This window comes from Sapajus apella, unplaced genomic scaffold (assembly GCF_009761245.1).
Source record: "Sapajus apella isolate SASKATOON/1434 unplaced genomic scaffold, GSC_monkey_1.0 scaffold94, whole genome shotgun sequence".
NCBI lineage: Eukaryota > Metazoa > Chordata > Mammalia > Primates > Cebidae > Sapajus > Sapajus apella.
Genome location: NW_022437034.1, coordinates 6932115 through 6950686, shown reverse-complemented (window position 1 = coordinate 6950686; position 18572 = coordinate 6932115). Strand labels below are relative to the sequence as shown.

General features: G+C 42.3%; 1 protein-coding gene across 5 annotated transcripts in view; it reads right to left on the bottom strand.

The window, feature by feature from the left end:
* The window catches only part of LRMDA (leucine rich melanocyte differentiation associated), a 1109623-nt gene that overhangs the window by 758231 nt on the left and 332820 nt on the right, over window positions 1-18572 (bottom strand). The gene's annotated exons all lie outside the window — the stretch shown is intronic.

The window sequence follows — 18572 nt, the reverse complement described above, 5'->3', positions numbered from 1 at the left end:
GGTAATGCAGAGAGCACAGGATGTGCCGCCATGCTGACGTCTCCAACCCAGGGAACACCCAGGAAACCTGACAACAGGGAGGGAAAGCAGCAGAACTCCAGCCCCCCACCCAGGCAGAAGGGGCTCCGTGATTAAGGTGTCCCAATTAAGGGGACCCCAGAGACGATGGCAAAGAAATACAAAACAGAATATCAAACCACCACCAAGCATGGGGAAGAGCCAGAAAAGATGGAGACACTCAAAGCTGTACTATCAGATGTACTATGTACTATCAGAGAGAGCTGCAAACAGCAACCTGGTGGTGAAGTCCTTGGGGACAGCACAGACAAATCTAATGGGGGCTTCATGGTCACATTCCCCAAGGTGGTCATAAACACTACACTGAGAGTGACACACTGTAAAATCAATTGTGTGATTCTTCTGCCTTTTCTTACACAAAATAACTGCCAAGTCCATTTAGGAGTCATCCTTGTAGACCAGGTTAAGTCACCAGGCTTTTAGTACATCCTGTGTGCCCAAAAGTAGGGTGTGTACTATGGAAGAGATATTAACCATAGGTCCCTATTCTTAAAGATGCTGTAACTTAAAAGGAAAATGAATTACACATAGATAAAAATATGGTTCTAGAGAACCACCATCTATGTTCAAGCATTGGATGTATATTCAAACCTTAATGTTTATGAATTCAGAGAAGAAAAGCAAAATTCTTCCTGGAAAAGAAGAAAAACTGCACAGAGAATATGGTCAGGAAGACATAAGTCTTTGGCCAGGCCCTGGAGAATAGACATCATTTGGGTCAGAAAAAAAAAATCAGAAAGAATATATACCATATAGGAAAATGGCACACAATTGGTCCTAAACCAGCATATTCCCAACGAACAATAAAAATAGTGAAGAAAAGAAAACTAGAGAGGGGAAAGGATAATATTGGACAGTCATGAGTACTAATCTTGAAAAAGAAAAGTGGAGATTGCTCATTTTTCACTGAAAAATGCATCAATAAATATTAGCTAGATACCAGTTAGGTGCCTGAACCCTTGTTCTGGAGCCTCAAATACCCAACTGTTGGCTCCTGGACAATGGTGAGCCCCTAAAGGCTGAGCAACGGACTCCACCTACTCAATGGAATTGATGGAAACCCATGCTTTTCATACTGCCCAAAATGGGAAGTTGTTCTGAGGAGAAGCAGCCCAGATTTTTCTAGGCATCAATTGCTCATAACTGAAAAAAGTGATAACTGACTTGGGAGTAACAAGGCTGCCCCTTGGGCTAAGATGTCTCTTTTCTAGCATTTCACATGCAATGAGATTGAGTCCACTGTGTGCCCCCATCACAATGTCTAGTGTGCCTTGAACACAGCATGTACTCGATAAATATTTGTTTGTGAATTCTACTCATTATATGAAAAGGCCCAAGCAGGGTCCAAGCTAGGGTCGGTCAGTTGTCCAAGGAGCCAGTGAATTGTAACGTAAGGCTAAGTCCATGACATGAGTTCTCTGGGAGGTGGTAGCAGATTTTTCACGATGTTTGATAAAATCAAAGGCAGGGGTATTTAAAACAGAAAGCAGCTCTGGCTTTAAGTTAATGTTTCATATCCAATAAAGAAAGCTAAATATCTATCGTTTTGATAGATTGCTGTAAATGAAACATTAGTGGGGCTCTTAAACACCTTGTTTCAGATCTTCATTACCTGAAATTAATCTTGAACAGAATATCACACCCAATGTGGACTCCATTAAGTAGCCAGTTAGATAACATAGGCTATGCTTTAATAAGGAGGGAATCGGGAACGAAATCTAATAGCACAATTTTACAACCCCTGCAGCCCAAGAGCATTGCAAGCCAGAGTGGCAGAGAATGTTTTCTAGAAAATCTCAAATATAGCCATCATGCCCCGGGAAGAGGACAGCTCACAATCTCTTCTCAAAAACAGCCTAGTGACCATGCTCAGTGTTCAGTGTAGCATACCACATGGTGAAGGTTGGCGAGGTCTTACATCTCCACCCTGGGCCCACCTGGGAATAGAGAGAGCTTTGCTGCCTCCCGACCCCTTCAAGGACTTCCACAGAATCATTAGTTTTGGTGAAGGTTTATCTGGAATTGTCTTCTGCCAACTCCTCTCATTATGCAGAAGGAGACCAAAAGCTCCAAATAGAATAAATTCAGAAGACAGGGAAAAAAGAGGAACACAAAGCTTACATACAAGCAATTAGCTGAGCTAAAAGCAAGTTGAGGAAAACAAATGCAAATCTCTAAGAATGGAGAGAATGCAAATATCCAGTAATCTCCAGGAATTCACATGGTTGCATGCCATGCTCATGTTACAGAGGCTGTTGCGTGTCCATGCCATGCACCCACAAACAGAGATCGAAATGGACTTTACCGTTACAGAAGGCACATGGAGAATCTGGCTAGGGAAGACTGTTCCTTTAACCTTTGCATTCAGCACAGAAAGTAAAGACTATTTACCAGAAGACCCTACAAAACCTATTTGCTACAATACGGATGCTTTTAGAATCATCCTAGCTCAAATTCCCCCAGCAGGCAAGTTCCTTCAAAACGAAACAAGTATTTCACTCCAGGATACCATTTTCATGCATTTCTATATCTACATGTTTCTTCCTTTGATACTTTTGACCCACTTGAATGAGCATTATTTACCTTTCTTAACCAGCTGATCATTTATAGTAATCATAGTCAACATGTACATACCAGGTACTCTTTTACATGCTTTGTTTTCTATATACTAACTCAATCATCCTAACAACACTGTGAGATAACTACTATTACTATCCCCATTTTATAGGTGAGGAAACTGAAGCTGAGGAGGCAATTAGCTCTCTTACCTGCAGTCACATAGCAATTAAGTGGAAGACCTGGGGTCTGAACGGAGTCATCTGGCTCCGCCAGTCCTCCTTTTAATCCCAACATGATATTGCATCGGTTTCACTTGTTCACTCCAGGGTTTAATAATATGAACCCAGACACATCATCTAGAATGTAATGGTAAGAAAAACCAAGCGTCCTTGGCCATATTTTTCTCTCATTCCTTCCACCTCATTCCCTATTTTCGGTATTTAGCAATTAGGTATTTCTTCTGCCCACTGAAATATGTTTTTGACACAAACATGGCCATAAGATATTCTAGCAAATACAGAAGTGACCCAAACCAGGCAATGTATTGTTTATTTTGACCATGAGGGGATTTCCTTAATCTTGACATCTTGGCTGGTTTGGGGCATTTCACTTGACTGAAAGAAAGGGAGGAGATGAACATTTATTGAGCAGTTGCTCACCACGTACCAGGCAATGTGCCTGGTGTTCTCACCTAGATTGCTGTTTAATACCAAAAGCAAACCCACCCAAGGTAACTAATGATATCCCATTTTTAGAGACAAAGAAACAGACTCAAAAAGGTTAATACTTACATCATGGTCAAGGAGACTCACTTTGGAGGGATGGCAGGTGGATTCAAGCTAAAGCCTAATCTAAACCTGAGGCTATTTCTACAACAGCATGCTAGGCAGGAGATACCCTATCCTGTAAAACCAGAAACCATTCTCAGATTTTTTTTTTTTTTTTTTTTTTTTTTTTTTGCCTCTGAGCAGTAAGTCTTTACAGATTTACTGGTTGTTAAATGCTACTGACTCTAGCTAATTCCCAAATCAACTAGATTCCTTTTGGAGCTTGTAAAATGTGCTACACACTCAACTTCCGAATTTAGCATGCAAGATGATGACCACAGCAGTAAGAATGGTGCAACTTTCTCGTTAGAACAATGCACGCCTAAAAGCCTCCTTTTAATTTCTATCTTCTTTTATGAGGACTATGTGATCGAGGACACACCTAGGATACTGCATATTAATTTCAACACAGCTAATACCCAAAATGTCCCACCAATTTACTCTTCACTGACAATGTTAAAAGAAAATGATTTATGCAGATCAATCATCTCGCTCATCAAGTCCTACCCTGACAGCCAGCCTTCATCATCGCTATTTAAAAGGCACTGCTGACAGAAAAGACCGACTCTTTGATTAAGGGCCCTGTCTGGCTAACCTTTTATTTGAAGAATGATTGCCGCTGAGTGACAAATACTTTTCCATTCATTTCAAGGCAAAGATATTGACATTCAAATTCTTGATGGCTACACTGAGCAGATGCCACTGTTGGCAAGAGGCATGAGAGCAACAGCAGGTACTCCACGGCTCTGGGGGCAAGGGAAAAAGAATAAAACTGAAACACATGCACGCAGGCACTGGCTAAAGGTTCTCAACTAGTGAAAGTTGTGGGTCTCTCAGCCAGATCCTCTTTCTTCAACAGTCAGCAAAGGGCATCTGCTTGCAGTTTCGCCCCAGTCTCCTTCTCACAAGTGCCTAGCTTTATGTTGACCCTACTTAGAACTGCAGGAGCACCAAGGACTAGAAGTCAAAAGGAGCTCAGAACATGCTGTTCCCAGTCCGAGGGAAAAATGTCTCTCCATCCTGAATCACAGCAACCCAGCCAACCTCGGGCTGAAAGTACCGGCCTGCTTTCTGCTTCATGGGATGTTAAGTGACTAAATATAAAGTGGAAGAATCCCGTGAAAAATCACCCGTAAAAAACAAAACAGAAAAATTCCATCCCATCTGCCAAAGAGAAAGAAGAAACAATAATAATAAAAGGAAGAGGCAGGATTGACAAATAGGAAGAGTGAGCAAAAAAGACAAACTGTGCTTATTTTAAAAACGTGTTTTTTCTAATTCATTTCAGGTGAATTTAGACCTTGGTCAGCATCACACACACACAAACACTGCATTCATATTCTCACAGCAGGATTATTTTGCTTGTTTTTATTTCTTAAATGCAAAATGTTACCTTAAAGGGAAGTGGGAAAATTATGGATTAAGGAAGGCTATTTGTGACAAAGGCCTTCACAAAGCCTCAAGATTAATCATTTTCGGGAACAAAATGAAAATACTTCAGCATGTCATCAACAATTCCTTTTAAATCTTGCCGAGATGCAATGTTGGGTCTCACATGCTTCACAAGGGAAAGGGTATCCGAAAAGCTGTAGCTGTGATCCTCAAACATGTTACCCCGAGAGGGAGAGGCAGGAGATAGCCAAGACAGCCAGAACCTTCTCCCCATCACGCCAGGGCCAAACAGGTGACCAGGGCTTCAGAGAGAGAGAAAACCTGAGTGTGAATCCAATCTCAACCATCATCAGCTGGGGCATTTGAAACAAGTTACTTTACCACCTCAACCCTCTGCATTTTGCAGACCTCATCTGCAAAATGGGGGTGGCGAAATTGACCTCACAGAATTAGTTGTGAGTATTAAAGATAGAAAAATTAAATAAAGCAACTTTCTCTTACCTAAACCTCTTTTTTCCTCCTTTCTTCTCCTCTTCTCCTCTTTGCTCACTGGTTGGTATATAAATCGAATCGTCCATGAGGGGTATCAGCAAAAAGATTTAAAGTTATAGCCCTGCTTCCCTCACTGCATTACAATGAGAACAAATAAGATAATTTCACATTAAAGCACTTTATAAATCTTAAATCAATACAGGAATGTTTGGTGTTGTTATTGTTGTTCTCCACAAATGGTATACTCTAACCCATTTTGATCTTTTTCCTTATTTATCTCTCCCATGTCTATTTCTCATAGTGAATAATAAATCAATAACCAATTAAATAATCAATGATCATCATGTTATCTCCATTCCTGAGAACTACTTGTGGTTGTTTCTGCAGCTGTCTGAAAGGAGTACCTGGTAAAAATGGTGTTTCTTCTGTGACAAAATGTATTGGAGGTTATGATGAGCCAGGCACCTGGACAAGGAGGTGAATGAAAAATGTAAAATTCAGTTAAGTAGAGCAAACAGACAAATAAATGATTTCAGTATTGCTGCACCATATAAGTTAAATACATAGGCCAAAGAGGCGGCCAACGAGGAAAGGATGACTACCTGGGGCAGTCAGGGAAGATTCCGCTACAGTGATATCAAGGCAAGTCCTCACAAAGTGGAAAAGAAAGAGTGGGTCACTTCAGAGAAAGAGGATGCCAGGTGCAAAGGCATGGAGGCTCGAGAGAGATCACCATGCTCTGCAGGGATCAGGGGAGGTTCCAGTCATACTAAAGAGTTAAGACTTATTCTTTTAGGCAATGGCAAGTTTGAGCTTGAAACTGCTGTCATACAGCCCGTGGTTTAAAACACACCCCTGATGAAAGGCTGGACACCACATTTGCTGGCTAGTGACAGAGATGAGCAAGACTATCCTAATGCTCTCCCAGGAAGGGGAGCCAGGGAGACTCGCCTGCTCTCAAGCAACCTCTGAGCAGCTGTCCGATGAGGGGCAATGTGGCCCCACTGGCCCTCGTACCTATGCCTTCTTCTTTGGCCTCAGAACGTGCAGTTCATCCCCAATCTGTTGGGGTGGGTTCCTGCTTCTCTGCTTGACCCTGCTCTTTCATTTCTATGGGCTGTGATGTCAACTATGGATAGCCCACTTTCACCTCCACAGACAGTCCTCCAGCTTGCTGATGCCAGCCTATTGCTGTCCTGCTTTGACCTGCAGTGACCCTGTGGTCTCCCTGATGGCTCCTGAAAGCATCTCTATCTGCAGGTAGATCTCTATTCCAGGTTTTCCATCCCTTACTCCCAGTACTATACCCAAAGTACGAGTATGAGCACGTGCTCACTAAATCCTGTTTCACTCTGCTTCTCCTACACACACAGATGGTAACATCTGGCATTCTCCCTTATAGTTAGTTTGAGTTCTGGTCAATACAGCAAAACAGGGATGTGAGTCACTCCCAGGCCTGGCCTTAAAAACATCACAGTACGGATCTCCCATACTAGCTGCTATAGCCATGACAACAAACTCAACGACTTAAAATGACAGAAATGTGTTCTCCCACTTTTATGGGTACAACAAATCTAAAACCTGGCGTCAGTAGGGCCACCTCCCCTCCAGAGGCCCTAGGGGAGATTCTCTCCCTGCCTCTTCCTATTCCTGGCATCTCCGGCTTCATCACCCTGCCATCACATCACTTCAATCTCTTCCTGTCTTCGCTTGGTCACCTTCCCTCTGTGTGTCTCTGTGTCTAGATCTCCTCCTTTCTCTTCCAAAGTCACTAGTTTTTGGATCTAGGACCCACTCTAAATCCAGTATGATTTCATCTCAAGTAATTATATCTGCAAAGACCTATTTCCAAATCAGGTCACACTCTTAGGTTCCAGGTGGACATGAATTTATGGGGGTGGGAAGCCATATTCAGTTCACTCCCCCTCCCATGCAACCTTGGAGGTCTCATGGTCCAGATGGTACAGCCACAAGATGCCAGAGCCTCCAAACAGCCGGATCCCTGAGTGACTACATGAAGCCAGGCTCCCTCAACACCAGCCCTCACTGGGCCTATAAGGTAAGCAAGAAACAAAACCTTGTGGTGTTAAGCCACTGAGATTTCAGGGTTAATTTGTTACAACAGCAGAGCCTAGGCTGGCTTGGCTACCACTCCAAGCACGGAGCCCTAGTTCTGCAATTCCAATACTGTTTATGGGCCCAGGCCTAGCAAGCAGTGTTTTTATTTGGCTTCAATTTCTACTCAAAAGTCCTTTTAGGTTGCTCTTGCTGAATGTCCCAGGAATTTCTCCCAGAGCTTTGCTTGGCTTGGACATGATTTTGGGAGGTTTCTTGTTTTCCGTGGGTAGTGTAATTAGGCTTTTGCTGATAATATCACTGTTTTCTCTACTGGTCCCAGAGGAGAATGTGGTGGGCAATGGTAGTTATTTCTTGCTTTTATTGGGGTGGGGGAGAAGGGCGAAAGGGGTCAAATATAAATGTTTTCTAACTTAATTCATCCAAAACTGAAATGAGAAAAACAGTAGCTTGGGCCCCTTTCTTACAGAAGTGAAAAGAGCACAAGATTTTAGAGTCATGCTGACTCGGGTAAAAATTTCTCAGCTCTGCAAACTTAATAGCTATGATACTTTAAAATATTACTTATTCTCACAGAACCCTAGTTCTCCTACCTTTATAAAAAAAAGTGGTTTAATACCACCTTTTCCAGAGGCCGGCTGGGAGAATTAAATGATATTAGACATACATTTAGCTGGGTGCTCTGATCACAGTTATTCTTAGATAAATGTAAACTCCCCTTATTCCTACGGGCAGGCCAATTTATTCCTACTTGGATCCCTTCCCTTCTGGCTCAAGGTCATAATAGCCAAGTTCTTGTGAAACCGTAACCTTTAGCACTGGTCTCAACCATCTCCAAGACAGAAAGCATCTTCTGCCTTTTCTCTAGATCATCCTTTTAGATACTGCTAGTCTATTCCTTGGAAATAGTGACAAGATAGTGAATAAACTGGCTAATCTCTTTAACTAGTTGAGTTTTGCTCTTAAATATTTCATGAGAGTTCACTTTGATTTTCCAATTTGGTTGAAAGTTCTCTAAAGGTAGGGGCTGTGTCTGATCCTACTTCTATAAACCCTGCAGCAGTCTGCACCATGCCAAGCTGACCACAGGTATCTCCCCCATCCTCACTGGTTGATGACAGAGAAAACAGAGATGAAAAGTTTCCATGATTAAGACAGGATCTGGCCTCCAATCACATGGGTGTTCACAGTTAATGGGCAAGTATCAGTTGGCTAGGAATACTTACAGAGCAGAGGGAAGGTGGCAGAAGCTGAAATACTTAAGAAATAGATGGATAAGGCCAGGCATGGTGGCTCATGCCTGTAATCCCAGCACTTTGGTAGGATGAGTTGGTTGGATCATTTGAGCCCAGGAGTTCCAGATCAGCTTAGACAACATGGTGGACCCCTATCTCTACTAAAAATACAAAAATTAGCTGGGTGTGGTGGTATGCACTTGTAGTCCCACCTACTTGGGAGGCTGTGGTAGGAGAATCACTTGAACCCAGGAGGCAGAGGTTGCAGTGAGCTGAGATCACACCACTGCACTCCCCCCAGGTGACAGAGCAAGACCCTGTCTCAAAAAAAAAGAAAGAAAGAAAGAAAGAAATAGATGGACAACAGGGAAGATTTATCTCTACTCTGGGGCTAAGATGGCTCTCCTCAGAAATAAATCAGATTATAGTGTGCTTACTGGATCAGCTAAACTTACTTTTATAATTGTGTGAACATATAAATTACATATTATACATTGTATAGCATATATGTATATTATATATAAATATGCACTATCTGTGTTATATATAAATATATATTTATAGCACCTGCTTCATGCTGAACACTATCCTAAATATTAAGTCACATAGGCTTCATCATGACTCCACAACATGGGTGCTACTGTTACCACCATCTTACAGGGAGGAAACTGAAACCCAGAGGAACTTGCCCCAAATCACTAGTGAGTAGCAAGACCAGGATTCAGATCCTGGCAGCCTGGCTAAGGCCAGTGCTCTCCATCACTGGACCACAATGCCTCTCAAGTGGGAGTTGGGAGTGAAGTGGAAAAGCAAGTCCCCAGTCAGGAGGGTCACCCAGCAGAGGTGGCTCATCCACCTAAATAGATTCTGAAGACACAGCCCTTCAACACAAGCATCTTGTTGCAAGAGCAGGAGGCTGCTCTGTCAGGCACATATGCAATGGGACAGCTCTGTCTAAGAAAAGGGCTAGTGGAAACCCAAGTCAGCGATAACAGGAGCCAGACTGAAGCGGCCCCCAAAGGGCTACCTTTGGTCTGAAATGGGACCAACTCACAATTAATGCCCTGAAAGGCAGCATTATGTGATGGCCCAGGGACACACAGCTCTGGCAAATTGAAGATAAAGGAAATGGAAGGGGATGGGGGGAGGTTCCAGAAAGCCTTGTTGGGTCTGCTTTGAGCTTCACATCTTTTAATGTTCAAACTGCTGGGGGCAAGAGACAGCCAGCTTTCCCACCAGCCTTGCACGGCTTGGCAGCCTGGACCCTGCACTTGTTTACCATCACTGAATAAATCATTCTGTCTCTTCCAGCCTTGGCCCTGCTCCCTTACAAACAGAGTAAACCAGGCTCCCCACTCAAGGTTGCCATCAAAAGCAGAGGGCACCAGCATTCCCTCCCCGGCTCTGCAGCCCTCATGGGCAGTGCCCCCTCCTCTCTCCTTAAGCATATCGGAATGAGCAATATTTGACTGTTGATTCTTTCATCTCTGCAGCTTTGAAAACCTCAAACGTCATATCGGATCTACAACAAAGAGCGGGGACTTCAGGGGTTGACAGCACGGCCATAATTAAAGACAACCATCAGTGAGCTGCCATGTTAAACAATGCCACGTTATAGCTGCTCCCAAACCAACTGTTTACCTTTCAGACATTTCTGTGGAAAGGTTTAAACAGGTGCAGTTTAAATTGTTTTCATAAAAGATATGCAAACAGGAGATAGGAACTTTTCTTCTCTCTAAGACAAGGTAAAATGTACAGCATGCATTTCCCTTGCTAATAGCGTCCAATTGATTTACTCAGGGGAAACAATCTCTGATAAGTGATACGAATATGAATCCCAAAATAGCACTGAAAATATTACAGGGATACAGCCAAACATGGAAGGGGAAATAATCCCCAAATTTTCATCTTAAGTTCCTTCTGGCCCATGAACCTCAGTTTCCCCCTTTGTAAAATAAGAAGGCTGCATTTCAAGCTTATGTTGGTGTGTAGAACTCTTTTTCCAAATCAAGTCCAATAAATAGAACAGGAAAACCTAGTGGTTTCTGTGAGTGAATCAGGGTCCCTTCTTCTCCAATATACCCCCAGATCATTTCTAAAACATTGGGAACCACTGGACTGAATCATCTCTGTGAGTTCTTCCAGGTCCCAAATTCTCAATTCTCAAGAAAAAAAGCAGCAGCGGCAGCAGCACTTGCAAAAGACTTTCTCCAATGTTGGTCCACGATGTCTTCCTCAGTGTTCAGCATCTAAACGTCACTGAATGAATGTGGTTCTGAGTTGATCAATAATAAAGGAAGTTGTAAATAGCTTCTTCTCTGCTTCTCCTTGAGTCTGGGGTAAGGCTAATTAATATCAATAGCAAGGGAAAGATATTAGAGCAAAGTATAGTAGCCTCACGGTTTGCAAACTAAACTCCTCAAGCTGGGGATTTATAGCAGGCTCAGTGTCCTGGCCCCAGATCTGAGGCCAACAGAGGAGTGTGCTCTCCCCACTTTTCTTCTGCCTCAGAATCTGAAGCGAGCCTCCCAAGGCCTGCGATTGTCATTTCCAGGTCTACCTCTAGACTAGAGACCTGGAGGTTTTGGAGCTCCTGGAAAGTAAGACTGTGTAAAGACAGCCAGGAACATTGCTACTGTGGACAATGTCATAAGAACTGAGGTGGGAACAACAAGACTGCTCTGTGAAGCCACCAAGAGATCCCTTTGGAGTAGCTCAAACAGAGACTCCTCAGTGGGACATGGGAGGTTTCCCCACACACAAGAGCTGCTTACATCCTCATACGTATGACTCACGCGTGGTGGGGGGACCACTGGACCAGGATCATAGGGGCTGTGGTTAAGGCCCCACATGGGACATCATGACTCATTATGCCGACCACTGGTGGAATTTTCCAATACCTGAGGATACGGCACTGTTAGAATCAATGCAATAAGCTGTCACTCATTTCTTTGCAAACTGAAAACCTATTTATAAGAGGAAGCTGGGCACAGTTGTGCATGCCTGTAGTCCCAGCTACTGGAGAGGCTGAGGCAGGAGGATTGATTGAGCTCAGGAGTTTGAGGCTGTAGAATGATGTGGTTGCACCTATGAATAACTGCTACATGCCAGCCTGGGCAACACAGAAAGACCCCATCTCAAAAAACAGGTTTATAAAAGGAAAATCTCCAGTGCTTGTTTGAGTCAAACTAAAAGAATTGCAAAGGCTGAATCTGACCTCTTCCCATAAAAATAACATGGAGAATCCTTGTGTGGACAGGCCTAAAGTCCTTAACAGGCCCCCCTCAGTAAGCCCCCACAAAATCCACAGTGGAAGAACAAACCACAACGAGCCTCACTTCTATGAAGGAAAAGTTGATGTCCAGTTGGTTCCAATTGACTAGGGCAGAGCTAAGTGAAGGTGGATAAAACAAACCACTTCCCGACCGGGCCTAGGCCATGGGATCCTCCCCCACACCTCCCACCGCTGATGTCATTCTTGAGAGCCTTCTTTCCTTCCAGTCTAGAAAGCTCCATTTTGAAAACAATGACCCTTTATGGAGAGCTTTCATTCCTGCTCAAGTTCTAAAAATCAAAGAGCCAATATGTCTAAGCTGCCCTCAAGGATCTGGGAAAACTGCCTTGGGTACATAGTAGTTAGCGGTAATATCTTCTAGCTTGTCGGGTTGTCTTGCTGTTTTCAGAAGGAAACCAGATATAAATAAAGCAAAAAAAAAAAAAAAAAAAGTGTTTGAGATAGGCTACTGATTACTGGTTTATTTTTCTGAGTTGAGACGCCACACAGTTTTCCAAGCATGGTTACATTATGGTAATATGCTTTGTCATAAATCTACTCTATCCTTCTGCTTGTCTGTAAAACAGTCTGCTCCTCATCTTTCTCAACTTGGCCTGCATACAGAACTTTTAACTTAAAATATCTAACAATATGTCATATCCACCAGATACATGACAGCTATTTCTAAGATACATAATATTATTAATTGTTTTTGAATTTAACTGAACTGTTATGAATCCAAAAAGTATAAAAATGACATTTAGCCATCAACAGTTCTTGAAACATTATATACACAAAGAAGAAATACTAACAAGTCCAACAGTACTCATAATTTCAAAATTATACCCTTTGAAGCCAAAATGACATTAAGAGAAACAAAAAGGATGTAAGAACTTAAAAATAAAAATGTAATGCTTGAAAATATTAAACTTGTCTTCAGATAAAAATTAAGTGTGAGATAAATTATTTTTTATGTTTGCAGAACTGTCAAACAATGTGCTATCTCCTTAAACTATTTAAAGAAATAGGGCTAGAGTGTGTGGAGAGGATCTGGAAGACATAAATGGCACTGACAGGATGAGCAAGAAGACTGACTTCCATTTACTCTGATTCACTTAGAACGTACTGAACACCTACCATGTACTCATACTATGCTGTGTATAATGGCAGGTTAAAAGAATGGTACGGAATAAGCCTTAAAGGAGTTTACAGACTCAATGAGGACATGAGAAACACACAAGATGTTAATATGATGAAGCACAACTACCTTTGATTAAATGCCCAAATAAAAGCTCTGGTAAGTAATATGAGCAACAGAACAGGAAGCACTCAATGTGGGACAGGATAGTTGAGGAAGCTCCATTAAGAGCTAGAATTTCAGCTGGATCTTGAAGACTGACTCATATTCAGAAAGATATAAAGAAGGCCAGAGGGAACTGACAAGAGAGGAGGCAGTGTAAACAATGACCCAAAGACTGGAACAAATATTACTCACTGGGCGAAGTGTGAGCTGAATTGAGTGGACTGGCCACAGGCCTAGACCTCAGGTGACCCACAACTCAAGGACATGGAAAATTCATCATTCATCTGTCTCCTTCTTCCCAAATGTTCCTCATAGCCAGTTTCATTAGCATCCCCCAGAGGCATGGAGTTCTGGGGCTCACAGTGTCCCCTCACACCAGACCTGCTCCACTGGACCCACACAGGAGCCCCCTAGATTCACCACCATGAGTCAGAGACTTCCTTCTCCCAGCTCCAAGGGCTGTGCTTTCTTTAAGAACCCATCAAATTGGTCAGAACTGGGAGTGGTCAATCCCTTCACCCATTTAACATATTACAGTCTTCCCACTGCAGCCTCTCTGTGCTAACCTGAGATCAGTGGTTCTCAACCAGGGGTGACTTTGACCCAGAGGGACATTTGGCAATGTCTGGAGACATCTTTAATCGTCGCAAAGGGTGTATTACTGGTACCTAGTGAGTAGAAGCCAGAGATGCTGTTACACGTCCTTCAACATATGGGACAGTCTCCCATAACAAACAATTTTCTGCCTAAATGTCAACACGGGCAGGGTCGCAGTGGAATGAATATAAACAATCACGACATTTTTCTGAATAAATGTATTTTAACAAGATGGAGAACTTTCCTTTTTCTTTTCTATTTTTCTTAAATTTGACTCAGATCCAATCACTTTCAGAAGGTGTACCCCCAAATTCCAAGAAGCTTCCCAGGGCAAAGCAGCCTGACCCGTGGCATCCCTGCTTAATCTGCTCCCCAACCCCCAACCACTGCCCCACCCCCCAGAAAATATAAGAACAGTGTCCTACTGGCGGGGCACTCTGGCTATGAGATGTGCTCTGAACTCCTGCAAATGACCCATATATACGTTAATCTAACTAGAAATGACAGGATACTGAAAGCCAGTACATTTTGTACCTTTTGGGCACTTCCAAAGCCAGACACACTTTAGGTACTTACATTTTAATAGGAAGAAACCTCATTATCCAAAGATTTACTATTTGAATACTTTCAGTTTCAAATTTGCATAGGGAAACAAAGTCATCATAACTATTCACTAGCAAATCGACCATTTATATAACCAGCTCCCACTCAAACTTCTCTTCCAAGTAGCATTCATCCCTGATCCTTGTATCAACAAGTCAGGCCCATCTGATGGTCAAATGTTGCATAAGCCTCTGGCACAAAGCAATTGCAAAATGAAACCGAAACTTCTGCAAATGATATGGGGTTTAATGAAGTCAAAGAGAAATGCTCAAATTATACTCAAAACCATTGATTCTATACCCTTAGGCCAACTGAAAAAGCAAAAATCAAGTTGATAACAACGTTTTATAAGACTGACTTAAATACTGAAGAATTAAGAAAGGCTCTCATAAAATTGATAAAGTCCTAATTTTACAAAAATAAACAACTTTAATGATTGTACAATAAAAGCAAACATGAAGTAAAAGATATATGGGGCCAGCGTGTAACTCTGTCATAACACTTAAGGAGAAAAATTAAATTAATAGTTGAACTGCTTTTCTAAGAATTAGACCATAACTGCAGCTACAACTGAAAATGTTTTTGATACAAAATATTTATATCATTTTGAGTTTCGGCTTGCAAGATTAAATTCCAAACATTTTTTTTCTAGATTTACTATTACCTACTGCTTTCCATGTAAGTTGCTTTGCTTTAGGTGGTCTTTCCCAGTACTAATTACCTTCCTACCATGGGCCTCTCCCTGAAAATCCTGACCACCTGAAGCAACCACAGAGCTGCAAGACGGGCTGAATCCCTCTCCCAGTCTCAGCTCCTTGCCTAACTTGCCTTTCTTACACCTGGTGATTCAAGCCCCAGGCCACACCCTTCTTCGCAAAACCCACCACCTCTGTCTGACAGTCATGCCTGATTCTCAAAAAGTAGGACCTAAAAGGTATAAAGAAAGAAGTCTGAAAGCAGAAACAGTAGACCTTCCAAGATCCATACCCAAATCTCATCTTTCTCAGAGCAAAATTCCAACTCCTAAGCAGAGCAGACCCTGACCTCCTGACTTCAACCTCGCCTTAAATCTCTTTAAGCCTCATCGCCCCTCTCACTCACCAGCCACACTGACCTCCTCTGGTCCTCAAATTCGCCAGGCTTTTTCACACTTTGCAGCACTGGTATGGCTGGTCCCCTCTCTCGGGAATGTTCCTCCCCAGGTCTTTTCATTCTGATTCAGACACCTCAGCATAAATGTCCTCTCTTGCGATGACTTTTCTTACCACCCTATATAAAGTGTCCTCAATACTCTACCTATACTTAGTAGGGGTTGAAGAACTCTTGGTTAAATGGATGACTGGATTAAAGAACAAGACACAGATGGAGGGAAGGAGGGAGTGAGCCTGTGGAGAGTCAGCCAATATCTGCTGTCAATAGCCATTATCCCCTACGGCCATTTTCCAAGCAATTGTTTCTCTCCCTTGGATCATTTGAGACTGAATCAGTGAATCCAGAGCTAGGCAGGGAAGAGCCTGATTAAGGTCACTGCACCAACCCCAAGGGACAGTTCCCTATCATCCATTCTCTCATGCTTTATGTCAAGTCTTATTTCCAACCCCTCCAGTGGCAAGGCATCTATTACCTCCCCATGGACACGTCTACACACTCGTCCCATTGTGAAATTTGTCCTGATTTTCCCAGCCTAAATTCCTCTCTGCTTAACTTCACCGCATTACTCACAGCTATCTCCCTCTGGACTACAGCAAACGACAACTCCGTAGAACCCACTTTCTCCTCTTGGCTTCCCGCAAATTCCCAATTCGGCTCCCTATTCCTTGATGAACTAACGTGGCATGAGACCCAAGCAAGAAAAGCTTCCACAAATGTTCTGAATTAGAGCTCGGTCACCACCGGTCTCACTTTTCCCACCTATCTCCCATCAATCATTCTCTTGCCCCACCCCACCCTTAGCCTCCACAAGGTCAATCTGGTTTTATTTTCCAATTACACAACTCTTTCAAAATATAGTTCTGTGCTTGAATATTCACAAAAAGTTTCTGGAAGACTATGCAAGAAGCTGTTAGTGATGGTGCCCTCTGGGAAAGGAACAGCTATGGGGAAGAAGACTTACTTTTGGCTATTTTATGCTATTTGCATTTTTAATTGAGTGCATATACAACTTTTTAAAAATTGTGGTGAATTACATATAGCATAAAATTTACCATAGTAACCACTTTTAAGTATGCAGTTCAGTGGTATTAAGTATATTTATATTGTTGTGCAACCATTACCACCATACATGAAACTTTTTCAACTGCAAGTTTTTAAATTAACTTTTTTTGAAAGACAGGGTCTCACTCAGACACACAGGCTGGAGTGCAGTGGTGAGATCAGAGCTCAATGCCACCTGAAACTCCCAGGCACAAGGGGTCCTGCGCCTCAGCCTTCAGAGTAGCTGGGGCTACACATGTGTGCCACCATGCTCAGATAATTTTTTTATTTTTTGTAAAGACGGTGTCTCACCATCTTGCCCAGCCTGGTCTCAAACTCCCAGGCTCAAGTGATCCTCCTGCCTCAGCTTCCCAAAGTGCGGAGATTATTGGCTTGAATCACTGCACCTGGCCTAGTTTTTTTGTTTTTTTTTTTTTTGAGACAGAGTCTAGCTCTGTCGCCCAGGCTGGAGTGCAGTGGCACGATCTTGGCTCACTGTAACCTCCACCTAGCCAGTTCAACCCATTCTCATGCCTCAGCCTCCTGAGTAGCTGGGATTACAGGCATGTACCACCACACCTGGCTGACATTTGCATTTTTAGTAGATACGGGGTTTCACAATATTAGCCAGTTCTTGATCAAGCAGTTACACAAGACAAGAACAGGAATGAGGATACCATGCCTGGCATGAGCAATCGGAAACAAATGACAATATTGCTTAGCCAATTTTGATATGTTAAAAACTTTAAAATATAGGGTAACAGATACTTGATACAAATTTTAAAAAATAAGAGGAGAAAATGAATGAAATACAAAAAAGTAAATAAACACAGCTTTACCACCCCCCCCACCATACTTATAATAATGATGGACCAAAATAAGTATGTATGTTTGCATTCACATATAGCGAACAAGACATCTTAACAAAACAGAATTATGGCTATCACAGCAGTTTCCGAAATAATTATTAGCCTTATTGCTGCAAAAGTAGTTTGAATAGGAGCATTCCAGCTGTTAAATGTGATCATCAGAATGCTGTCAATTTTCTCGGCCACATAGTCTTTTTGTGCAGTGAAGAACTACTTGCAATTAAGAGATTTTCTCGCTTCTTAATAATTCTCAGTTGTGGAAGATATTTCTTGCAACAATCCAAGTGATCGTATCATACTTGGTTCCTTTTGTATAATTTTACAAGTTGCTGGAAGTGACAAAGACTCCACCAATTTTGTGCCCATTTGTTGTAATAGCCATGGGACAGCACAAAGATGGTGATTTTGTGTGTCTCCGGTAGCTGTCCTCAGAGTTAAACTTCCCCAGCCTGACAGCGTGAAGGCTGAAGCAAAACTCTGATTGCAATTTCTGAAATCAAAACACTCTCTCGAATCTCACAGGCTTCATAGGACATGTACACTTTGCCTGTCTCTGATGGGTTCCAGCTCCCATTATGTCTGACTACTCCTTGGAGTAAGTGTTCTTTCAACACTGATAACTCACGTTTGAATTGCAGGTGCTAGCCAATTCAAGAAAGGCTAGATGTCTGAAACAGGAGATGTCTATGAGACCAGTTATATTTAGTTTTTCAAAAACAGCGCTAAAGCGTTTTACTTTGCAACTCAATTATATTTGTTCCAATTCTCTCTCACACACACACACACAGACTCACACACAATCCCATTGCTTTTTATACTAAAGAGCCACAAAGAGCCACCTGGCTATCAGAGTCAAGTACCCTGCCATGATGTAAAACTAGTCTTTTCCAGGTTGAGCAAAGTTTATTAATATAACAGAAGCTGGGACTGAAAGACCGCATTTGAAGAAAAGGAACAAGACCTAGAAAAATATTGTGTCTGATGCTACCTGGAGACTCGGAAAATGGTATGTGAGCTGAAATGAAACATAATACTATAGTGAAAAGAATGAAATACTACACTAGGATCTGAAAT